The 11,159-nt window shown below is 41.2% G+C and overlaps 1 long non-coding RNA gene across 2 annotated transcripts; it reads left to right on the forward strand.

Annotated features, from left to right (window-relative positions):
• Nucleotides 1-4,270: 4,270 nt before the first annotated feature.
• On the forward strand, nt 4,271-10,739 carry LOC139704681 (uncharacterized). 2 transcript variants are annotated; one of them, XR_011706563.1, is made up of 2 exons: nt 4,271-4,868; nt 7,655-10,739. It is a non-coding gene; the product is annotated as an uncharacterized lncRNA (long non-coding RNA). The 2 variants fall into 2 exon arrangements; XR_011706564.1 differs by having other exon boundaries at nt 9,474-10,739.
• Nucleotides 10,740-11,159: the final 420 nt, after the last annotated feature.

The raw sequence follows: 11,159 nt of genomic DNA on the forward strand, positions 1-11,159 counted from the left end.
AAAATGTCCAGCGAGTAGCAGGATGTGCTGTAGCCATGGAACAACAGATATTGGAAGCCTAGGTGTTACCACTGGGAACATCAGCTCAAAAGGCTGAGATAATTGCCCAAACAAGAACTCTCAGATTGTCAAAAAGAAAAAAGGTAAATATTTACACTGACTCATAAAATGATTTTATGGTAGTACAAGCACTTGGAGATATCTGAAAAGAAAGAAGTTTCCTCACTGCTAAAAACAGGACACTAAATATGACCTTGAGATACTGGCAGATACAAGTGGTGGCAGAACCAAAGCAGTGGAAATCATCCACTGTCATCATAAGATACTTATGTGGCCAGGGGAAATCAAGCTGCTGATAGGGCATCCAGAAGGGCTCCAAGGAAAAAGCATTAATTGGGGCTTTGATACCTCAGCTTGACTCCTGGGATAATACTGCCAGGTGGAGACAAAATTCCCATGGACTAATTCTCCTGCCTGAAAGATTGGTCTGACCCCACTGTGCATGAGTATGCTTCTTCCAGGTCCCCTCCAAATTTGGTATCACCCCTCCATTGCTTCCAGTCTTGGGACCAGGTGCTAGTCAAGATTTGGAAAGAACAGGGACCAGAGCAACAACCAGGAAAGAAATGACAGGACCTTTTGACATGCTTCTGACAACTCAATCATCTCTGAAGCTCACTGGAATAAAACCCCAGGTCCACCACACTAGAGTGAAGAGGTGCCCAAGAGATTTGCCAGAAAGTACCTCTCCCACATGGACATCACCCTTAGGGGACTTAAAATACCTGTTCAGGAAAACACAATGAGAGATTCTATGTTTCTATTAACTGTTGTTTTCCCCTATTCCCTTTCTAGGCTGGAGGACAACTTTTTTTTTTTTTTTTTTTTTTTTTTTTTAATAATAGCACAGATCTTGGCCACCTCGACTCATGCAGTTGATTGCTTGATCTGTCTTCCCAGGGCCAATCCTTCATGGACCATTGTGATCCCTTTTTACATTCAATTATGAACTTCACTCAGATCCCATAAGAAGGTTGGACACAAACACAGAACCTCAAAGCTCTCACCATTATGTATTGGGTTCAAGCAATGCATTACCCAGCTGAAACTGTTTCTAATGTTTCCTGTCTCACTCTTTCTCTTGTTGCCTCTAATACCACTTACCTGGTCCATAGCGGAATATAAATAACAGAGTATCTTGAAATGAGGCTCCCTCCTCAACAAGAACAATTACCTTTGCATGTACAAAAATTACCCAATTTCATATAGAGGAAAGTACAGCACTAACTGATTATTGCTTCCCAGACTATTCCTGGATAAAATGAATAGCATTTGAAGTTGGGGGCTATTTCCTCATTGGAGACCTACTGGATTTCTTTAAATAAACAAAGGTCTTCTGTGCCCCTGCAGATCAGGCAATGAGCAACCTGGCTGCAAGAAATTCTTGACCACCACACATTTTTTTTTTTTTTTGGATGGGATGGAATTAGGCTTAACTGATTATTCTCTGGGATTTTTTTCCTGGATACTGATGAACCCAGTGGGTCCCACCACGGCATCATTTAGTCCATGAATCCCCTGCGCCTGTGTGAAACTTTGTTAGTGAATAAAGCACTAAGCTGATTTGTGAAGTTTGTGATCCTTTTTGTCTTTTTGCTCTAACAAGATGCCTAGTTCCATCTTAAGATTGGGAGCCATCTTGTCAAAAAGTCATGAAAAGTTAATTTTTGTTTTACTATAAATGACCGTGATTTCTAAACTTGTTTGGAATTTGTGCCCATGCCTTGAACTCACCGATGCCTGGCTTTCTCTGACCAGAAAACAACTCTCTCTGAAATCTCAGTGGTGCCTCATAAATTCTGATGTTGGGATCTGAATTTACTCCCTACCTTGAAATACCATGCTATGTAGATCATTAACCCACTAACTGCCTTTCTATTATACTTGTCAAAATCCTGTTATCTGTAAGTTCTCAAGACACCCCTCTTTGCAAATTTTTGTGCTATAAAATCATGTTCCTGGAAAGCTGGGGTGCTGACCTCTAGCCCAGGGTTTTTGGGAGAGACAGTACTGGCCAGCTCTGGTGTACACAAATACAAGCTTCCTTTAATTGATTTAAAATTGGAGTCGGTGGTATTTTCTTTGCATTGGAGTTTAACAAAAAGGATTAAATCTATTTTATTAGGCCTCTTCTACCTCATTCTGACTATCCTATTTATCATTGCTTCTGTGTATGTATCTTTCTGTTTAATTTTGTTATGTTATGCTCGAATTTGAGACCCCCCAAAGACCACCAGAGACCCAAGATCGATGTAAGCAGCAAAGAGGTGTTTATTGTGAGCTAGCTCGGTCCTCCACGCATGCACACAGCAACTGGTGACGCTTAGAGGCCCCGAGCCCAGGGTTTGCAGCAGTTTTATACATTCTTTGGAGAAGGCGGGGACCCCCACATACATCATAGCATCTCTTAGCAAATCATCACACACTGCGGGAAAATCAAATAACAACTCTAAAACATGATTAGCACATTCACTGGTGGGAACAAGTTGGGTAGGGGTGATTGGTCAGTACAAAAGAGGTATTCATTTGAACTGATTGGTTTAGGACACAGGGGTGTACGTGCTGAACTACATGGTTTCCCAACATGTTATCAACCACCATAAACTACTGGGAGGGTCATCTGGCATCCCAGGTATTTCCCTGTCTCATGCTGATTGGTGGCTGCTAGGGGGTTACTATGGGTCTCCACCTAGCCTGACTGAGTCAGGGACACCTGGCACAGCAGATCTTGCCTGTTATTTGTAGATAAACAACTTAGCATGGTGGTAATGTGCCTAGGGGTGCTCTGTGGGACTTTCCAAGGACAAAGGCCATGTCCCTTCCTTGGACAGGCTTTGCTCTGAGGTAGAGGCTGGTTTTTCAGTTGCTCCTTCTCCATTTTCAACTATGCAACCAAAGACCTGAAGAAAACATGGTAACAACAAGTAAAATCTTCCATTATAAAAACCCCCTTCATTGCCCATTCTCAGCAGGAAGTAGCTTTGAGATGTCCTTGCCAAATTTTCCATAGAAATGGAAAGTAGGAATTGACAATGGGAAAATGTAACAATGATTCCTTCATCATCTGATTGTAGCTCTCATTTCTTTGAGGCTTATTTTTTTTAAGAACATCTCTCTCTCTCTCTCTCTCTCTCTCTCTCTCTCTCTCTCTCCCTCCCTCCCTCCCTCCCTCCCCTCCCCCTCTCTAACAAGATTAGGAAGACAGTGTTATCTTTTTCTTCCCCTAGTTAACTGCCCTTGGGCACATCCAGTACAGGAAGGAGATGCCTGCTGAGGATATGGGAAGTGAACATCTCTCAAATTAATAAGTAAATCCTAGCCCACCATCAGGGCACCCTGGGACCTCCAACTAGAGCACACCTGGAATGTAACCCTTACATCCCCCTGTCCTTTCTGGGTGGGAGAATCACAGCCTTTGGAACAGGAGTCCCCTGTGCTTTCTCCTTTGCTAGCAAAACAATAAATGTTATTTTTCCTTTTTTGCAAATCATGTCTTCTTTATTGGATTAACATGGATCGAGCTTTCAGTTATAACTATATGTCAAGCACAGGGCTCGAATTTGTACAACAGTTTTTAAAAGCTCAATCTGTATAACAATATTTGAGGTAGTTTACTTTGTTATGCTTGAGTTCGGGATCCCCAAAAGACCGCCAGAGACCAAGATCAATGTAAGCAGCAAAGAGGTGTTTATTGTGAGCTAGCTCGGTCCTCCACACACACAGCAACTGGTGATGCCAAGGGGTCCCAAGCCTAGAGTTTGCAGCAGTTTTATACACTCTTTGGGGAAGGCAGGGACTTCACATATATCATAGCATCTCTTAGCAAATTGTCACACACCGCGGGAACAACTCTTAACAGTGATTAGCACATTCACTGGTGGGAACAAGTTGGGTAGGGGTGATTGGTTAGTATAAGAGGGGGATTCCTTTGAACTGATTGGTTTAGGACAAAAGGGGAGGGGTGTACCTGCTGAACTATGGTTTCCCAACATGTTATCAACCTCCATAAACTACTGGGAGGGTCATCTGGCATCCCAGGTATTTCCCTGTCTCATGCTGATTGGTGGTTGCTTGGGAGTTGCATTGGGTCCTCACCTAGCCTGACTGAGTCAGGGACACCTGGTGCCCCAGATCTCTCCTGCAGGGTGGGTATGTGCCTAGGAGTGCTCTGTGGGTTTTTCCAAGGACAAAGGTCATGCCCCCTTCTGAAAGACCCCAGCCCAATAACTTTAGGCCCAGTAATAAATCACCAGGGCTTGCTTCCGCACCTGCACAGACGTCAGATGTATTTTTCAGAAAATCAGTTAAGTGTAACCGATTAAAAGGGAAAAACAGGATGGTTGGGAAAGAGCAGAAGAATAGATTCCAGGGCATGCCTGACTAAACAGGGGCTAATAAGCAGGAATAGAAAAAAAACAGAGTGTTCATATGTAACTGTCATATGGTGTAATTCCAGGAACATAAAATAAAAAATAACTTTACCCTTTAGGTAACCTGTATGTTGGGTTCAAAATAACCAATAAGAAACCTGTTGCTTACCGCGCGCGCGAAACCTGCTCCTTGACCCTATAAAAAATCCTGTACCCCAAAGCCCGGTGTGCCAGTTCACTGAAGCTCCGGCTGAGGTTTCGCTGGGCACCTGCAGGCGCCTGTGTATCAATAAATCGCCTCTTGCTTTTGCAGCCAGTGCCTCGTGCGTCTTTCTTGGACAGGGAATCGGTGGGTCTTTCATTTGGCGAGCCAGCCAGGAGAACTCCTGTAACCCCGTCCGGATCCCTGCCCGAGGAACACCCGATAACCACTGGGAGGTAAGCTGGCCAGTTCGTGTCATTTTGTGTCTCTGTCTGGTTGTTATCTTGTTATCTGTTCATGCGCAGCGTCTGTACGATTACGCGTAATCGCTCTGTATTCTGGGCAGCTTGAGAAGGAGTTGACGAACTCGGACTTCTCCCCTGCCACCCTGGGAGACGTCCCAGGGGCTCAGGGAGGCCCATCTTGGGGGGTCTCCAATGTTCTGTAGAGTACACTGTACTCGTGTGTGACGGAGGTGACGGTATCCCTCCTCTCCCTAATCCGTCAGGTACGTTCGGTTTGTGCTCGAGCCGCGCAGCGTTCTCTGTGTCCAGTCTGATATTTGTGTCTGTCTTCTTGCCTTTGCCTGAAGCCGCGCAGCGTTCTTTGTGTTTTGTGTCCTGTCTGATTTGTATCTGTCTCCTTGCCTCTGCATTTTCTCATTCCACCTGAGACTAACATGGGACAACTCCCTTGAGTCTTACCCTTGACCATTGGCAGGACGTCCGAAATCGGGCAGACAACCAGTCAATAAAAATTAAGAAGGAAAAAAATGGGTAACACTCTGTACCACTGAGTGGCCAACATTGGCCCACCCTCGGAGTTGAATGGCCCCCAGGAGAGTCCCTCCATCTCTCTCTCTAATCTGCAAAGTCAGAGATTGTCTTTCAGCCGGGGCCGCATGGCCATCCAGATCATGGCTTTTAACCTTTCAGGACCTCTGCGAATCTCCTCCTGCATGGGTGGGGTCCGTGCAGTCCGCCGGGAAGATTCCACCCGGCGGTATGGTGGATCTGTCCCGGACCGGGTCCCCAAACCTCCCGAGTGTTATCACAGGGCCCAGGAAGCAAACGGGTCTTCCTGGAGTCGGGCTGCTTGGAAATGCAGCCCAAGGCGGATGATAAATTCCATCTAAGGCTGAATACTGAGACTAGGGAAGCAATGTTTTCTTCCCCCCCCTAACCAGCTTGAGTGCAAATAGAGATGCCTGCTGGGGATTTAACAACTTTGACATCTCGCTTTGACTTTTCTCAAAGCCCTGTCCTCATTATTAAATTGGTGTTAATTGGCTTTAGAAATGGGAACCAAATTTTCAGTCACAAATTTTGACACTCTCAAGGGGACTTTTAAGGAATCCCCAATCTGCTTTCTTGGGGAAGGCTAGCACTCGAAACAACTGCAAGCAGAGGATGGACTTTTTGGGAGCTGGCTACTAAAAAGTTAGGAAAAAAAAAAATGCCTAATGCCTAAGGTCAAACTAAACTGGAGGAACTGATCCTATGGGTGAAAGATGGGATTAAGGGACTCCCAGCAGCTGCCAGAGCCATTTAGCTCTGGGGAGTTCCCTGGGTCCTTGTCTACATCTTAAGGATTACGCCACCTCTGTTTACTTAAAAAGAAGGGACACTGAATGCAGTAAAGCCAGTCACACTGAGACCCTTGATTTTACACCTATAGTTGCCCCTACATGAAAACATCTGGTCCACTCATGGGAAAGTCTATGGTGCCACTGATGGGAGTCATAATTAAATGAAAGTTCAAAACCTGGAGAGATATTTTCTTATCTGGTTGTCTGATTGTTTCTTAGGGATAATCTAGGTTAAATGTGTGTCTAAAAAAAATAATAATTATAATTTTTTATTGTAACAATCTGGTATCTGAATGGGTTTCTAAAGCATTGCACTATCTTGCAGTTAAAAGTTGGGTTTAAGCAATTGTTTAGTTTGATTTCAGATGGTTCATGCCAAAAAAAAAAAAAAAAAAAAAAAAAAAAAAAAAAAAACTTAAATACTTGGGATAAAAAAAAAATTAAAAAGTTTCAATTTTGAACTGGGTAGCCTGAAAAGAAATTAAAACGTTGGTCTGGCTCATAAAAATGACATTAGATAAAATACCAATAGTCTTAGAAATTTTCAAAGCTTAATTTCAGATATATATGGTAATGTGTGGGCAAATTTAATGTAACTCAATGCTACTTTAGAAACTTCAGAACAAGCAAAGTGGCTTTGAGGTACTAAAGAAATTTCTTCTGATGGTAGAGATCCTATTTCCAGTTTTATGTGAACAAGTTTTTCTAGTGTAAAAAGATATAAAATTTTAAATTTTAAAAATTGCTTCTTAAATTTGTATCATAATTTTCAACATCTAAACCTGGAAATATAACTTAAGGTTAAAATGCTTACCTGAACTCAAACTAGACCAAACCAAGAAGTAAATTGTATGGTATTTACTAACTACTGGCCAGTCATCTTTTTTTAGGACTCTTGTTTTTTTTCTTAGATTCTGTATTTTTTTTTTTTTTGAGCTCATGATTCTGATCCTGCAGACCTAGGTTAATGTTTTTCTGATCAGTGAAGTTTTTTTTTTTTTTTTTTTAAAAAAACAAAACAAAACATTGCAATAGAGATTTCATCTGCGAAAAGCTACGAGGCCTTTATTATTGTTATGTGTGCACACTCTTGTTATGTGTTGTATGTCGGTATGTCTGTATGTGTGTATGTCCATATATCCTGCAGTGATATAACAATTGACAGATGAGGAGCACTCATAAAAAAAAAAAAATTAAAAATAGATCCAAATATCTTTAATTCACGTGATTCAAACGGTTCAATTTAGATTGGGTAAACAGATAAAAGTGAAGATGTCCTCAAAATTAAGCTTATAAGTTTCTCTAGGTGTTCAAAAAGGCCCTAATAAAATGTTAACTCTGCTTAAATTTAAAAGTTTACAAGTATTGTTTCAAAATGTGAACAAAAGGAGGTTTATGTAATTATGGTGTTATTAATGTGTTCATATCTTCCAGGTATACAAGTCTGTAAGGTAAAAGCTTCAAAAGAACATTATATCAAGCTGGATTTCTAAAGTTGTATGGTAATTTTAGGCTTAAAAAAAAATGTTAAAGATTCAATTATATCATTTGTGTTCTATAACTGAACTTGTTATCAATAAGATATGTACGGTTCCATGTTACTTTCTACTCTGAGGGTCTGAGAGCCTAATCTGTGTAAAGGTTTTATTGCAAAACACAAAAGTACATTACTACTTTTCTATAAGAGGTTAAAAGCTTTCAGCCTTTAATTCATGTTTTAGGTGTGATATTATGTTGTGTTAGCTAATGTTCATGTAAACTTGAACAACAATTTATGTAAACTTTGTAAAATGATCAGCTTCAGAACTATAGTACTTGAGATTTATAAAGAGCCCTGCCTTACTTGAGATAAGGCTCTGTCCCATCTCACTACATGTGAAAGTGGCTATGAAAAAAATAAGCCAGATTTCAGTACAGTTAAAATTGTGTCCAAAAGTAGGTTTTTGCCAAGATTACTAGGATCTCAAACAGGAAATTATGATGTATAACCCTGCCAGAATTCGAGGTAGCTATTATATAAGCTAAATATGTTTTTACCCTAGTTAGTTTTGTTTTGTAGTTTGCTTATAGATGGTTTAAGGATTGCCTGTTAATGTTTTAAAGAGGTATTGCTTTAAGAACACAACCTGGGTCAACATAAGATAAGGAGTTATCACCTACAGGATAGAGAGATAGACATTAAAGCCCAGTGCTCTTAATATAAGGCTGTTAACTTATTTGCTGGATGTTTAAGATCAAGTTTTTAAAGTTAGTTAAATTAAAAGGGCCAAGAAAACCAATATTCGGCTCTTGCCCTCTGAGTCAGTCTGAATCAGGGAATAGGGGACTTCTCCAAAGGGCTCAGCAACTCTAGGCCACATAACCTCCTGAGCAGGAAGATTAATGAGACCAGTGGAGGACAGAAAGCCAATCGGTGCATTTGCTGTAAAGAGGAGGGTCATTAAAAAAGAGAGACATCCCTGATGCTTCTGAGGGAAGCCATATGGTCAAGCAAGGCCTGGACCCATCCTAGCGCAAATGGCACTAGCAGAACTGAAAAGCTGCTATGAAGTTCCCAAGGACTCCCAGGATAACTCAGCTGACTGAAAACAATAGGTAGAAACAAAAGTCAGTTTGACTTGCTTCATCTTAAACACTTAGCAAAGACAGTCAAAGCCAAAGCACAGCTGTTCCTGGACATCTTAAATGATAATAATAGTTAAATGTAACTTCCATAGATAAGTAGACTGAAGGCTACAAAAGAGATTCTTAGACAGAAATGCCTGATAACTGTCAAAGGGACTGCTAGAATAGTTTTAGTCTAAGGCCTTTATTTCTAGCCAACGCAGGTAGGCTTGATGTTTGCTAATATGGTTATCCAGCCCTAAGTAGCAGAATTAAAGATTTCTCTATTAGACACAGAGGTCATACTAGTAAAAGGATTTTGCAGGATCAGATGGCATTAAATTATTAAACTATATCTTAAAGAAAAAGACATCTGTAACCCTACATGTTAGTTGTTGTGTTGACATCCCTGACATTTCTGACAATGTGACAAATATCCTTAAAGATTTACCTGCTCAGATGGAAACCATGTCCTCAGCAACTTTTTCGTGGAAACAATATCCTAGCTCCTAGTTCCTGGTACTGCCTGATGGAAAACATTGTTAATCTTTGTCTTGGCCATTATACTCATTGGCATATTCCTGTGCTGTGGCATTTATTACTGCATCAATATGGTTCCAGTACTAATAAGTTCTTGTTTCTCTTATAGACCACCCATCACTCAAATGGCCCTCCAGCCTATTACTTCTCAATTAGACTTTCATCATGGATCACTCGATAGACCCGATATTTTTAAGGGGGACTCCAAACTGCTTGCCCCACGCCGTCCCTTTTCAGCCTGAAGAAGCCAGAAAGATTCTCTTCGTCCCCCTTCCTCACAGCAGTAAGGAGTTCCCAAATTAGAAAAAAAAAATAATAAAGCCAGATTTAAAGTTAGGTAGTCAGTGTAGTTAGATAAATCGGGGGTCTAATATCAAGTGACCAAGTCTATCACTGCCTTAGAAAAATCTCTCTCTTCCCTCGCAGAAGTCATACTACAAAATAGAAGGAGATTAGATCTGTTATTCCTTAGGAAAGGTGGTCTCTGTGTGGTTTTAAAGGAACAATGTTGTTTTTATGCTGACCATACAGGGGTAGTCCGGGAAACTATGGAAAAGGTCACTGAAAGGCTGGCCAAAAGAAAAAAAAAAAAATTTGAAGCACAACAAGGATGGTTTGAACATTGGTTTAACAAATCCCCATGGTTAACTACTTTGCTATCCACCATAGCGGGACCTTTAGTTATTCTGCTAATAATCCTAACGTTTGGACCCTGCATACTCAATAGATTGGTGCAATTCATGAGAGAGAGACTTTCTATAATCCAAACTATGGTTCTAACTCAATAGTACCAGTTGCTTAAACAACAAACAGGGTCACACACAAGCTTAATCCAAGAACCTGAGCAAGCAGAACAATGGATATAAGATTCTATCCATGATAAAGAAAAAGGGGGGAATGAAAGACCCCAGCCCAATAACTTTAGGCCCAGTAATAAATCACCAGGGCTTGCTTCCGCACCTGCACAGACGTCAGATGTATTTTTCAGAAAATCAGTTAAGTGTAACCGATTAAAAGGGAAAAACAGGATGGTTGGGAAAGAGCAGAAGAATAGATTCCAGGGCATGCCTGACTAAACAGGGGCTAATAAGCAGGAATAGAAAAAAAACAGAGTGTTCATATGTAACTGTCATATGGTGTAATTCCAGGAACATAAAATAAAAAATAACTTTACCCTTTAGGTAACCTGTATGTTGGGTTCAAAATAACCAATAAGAAACCTGTTGCTTACCGTGCGCGCGAAACCTGCTCCTTGACCCTATAAAAAATCCTGTACCCCAAAGCCCGGTGTGCCAGTTCACTGAAGCTCCGGCTGAGGTTTCGCTGGGCACCTGCAGGCGCCTGTGTATCAATAAATCGCCTCTTGCTTTTGCAGCCAGTGCCTCGTGCGTCTTTCTTGGACAGGGAATCGGTGGGTCTTTCACTTCCTTGTACAGGCTTTGCTCTGAGGTACAGGCTGGTTTCTCGAAAATGGAGTTACATCAGTTTCTCAACTTTTTTATTGTGATGAACTTGATTCTTATTGACATTATATAAAATACTCATATTGAGGCTCACAGACATAGCCAGCAAAAAAGTTTGATGTGACTTCTGTTTATTTGATGCTTAATCCCAATATTTACCACTATTTCTGCCTAGTAACCTTTCTCTGATCTCATGGTGCAATTTGGTCATACATCATTCCTAGAGCAACACATTCATCTTCCATTCAAAGTAGATATTCTTTTTCCCTCAGACTTAACTATTCCCCTGGAAGAGGGGACATCCATCTGTGCTACTGGTTTTCTTCCAGCCT

Source organism: Marmota flaviventris, chromosome 2 (assembly GCF_047511675.1).
Source record: "Marmota flaviventris isolate mMarFla1 chromosome 2, mMarFla1.hap1, whole genome shotgun sequence".
Taxonomy (NCBI): Eukaryota; Metazoa; Chordata; class Mammalia; order Rodentia; family Sciuridae; genus Marmota; species Marmota flaviventris.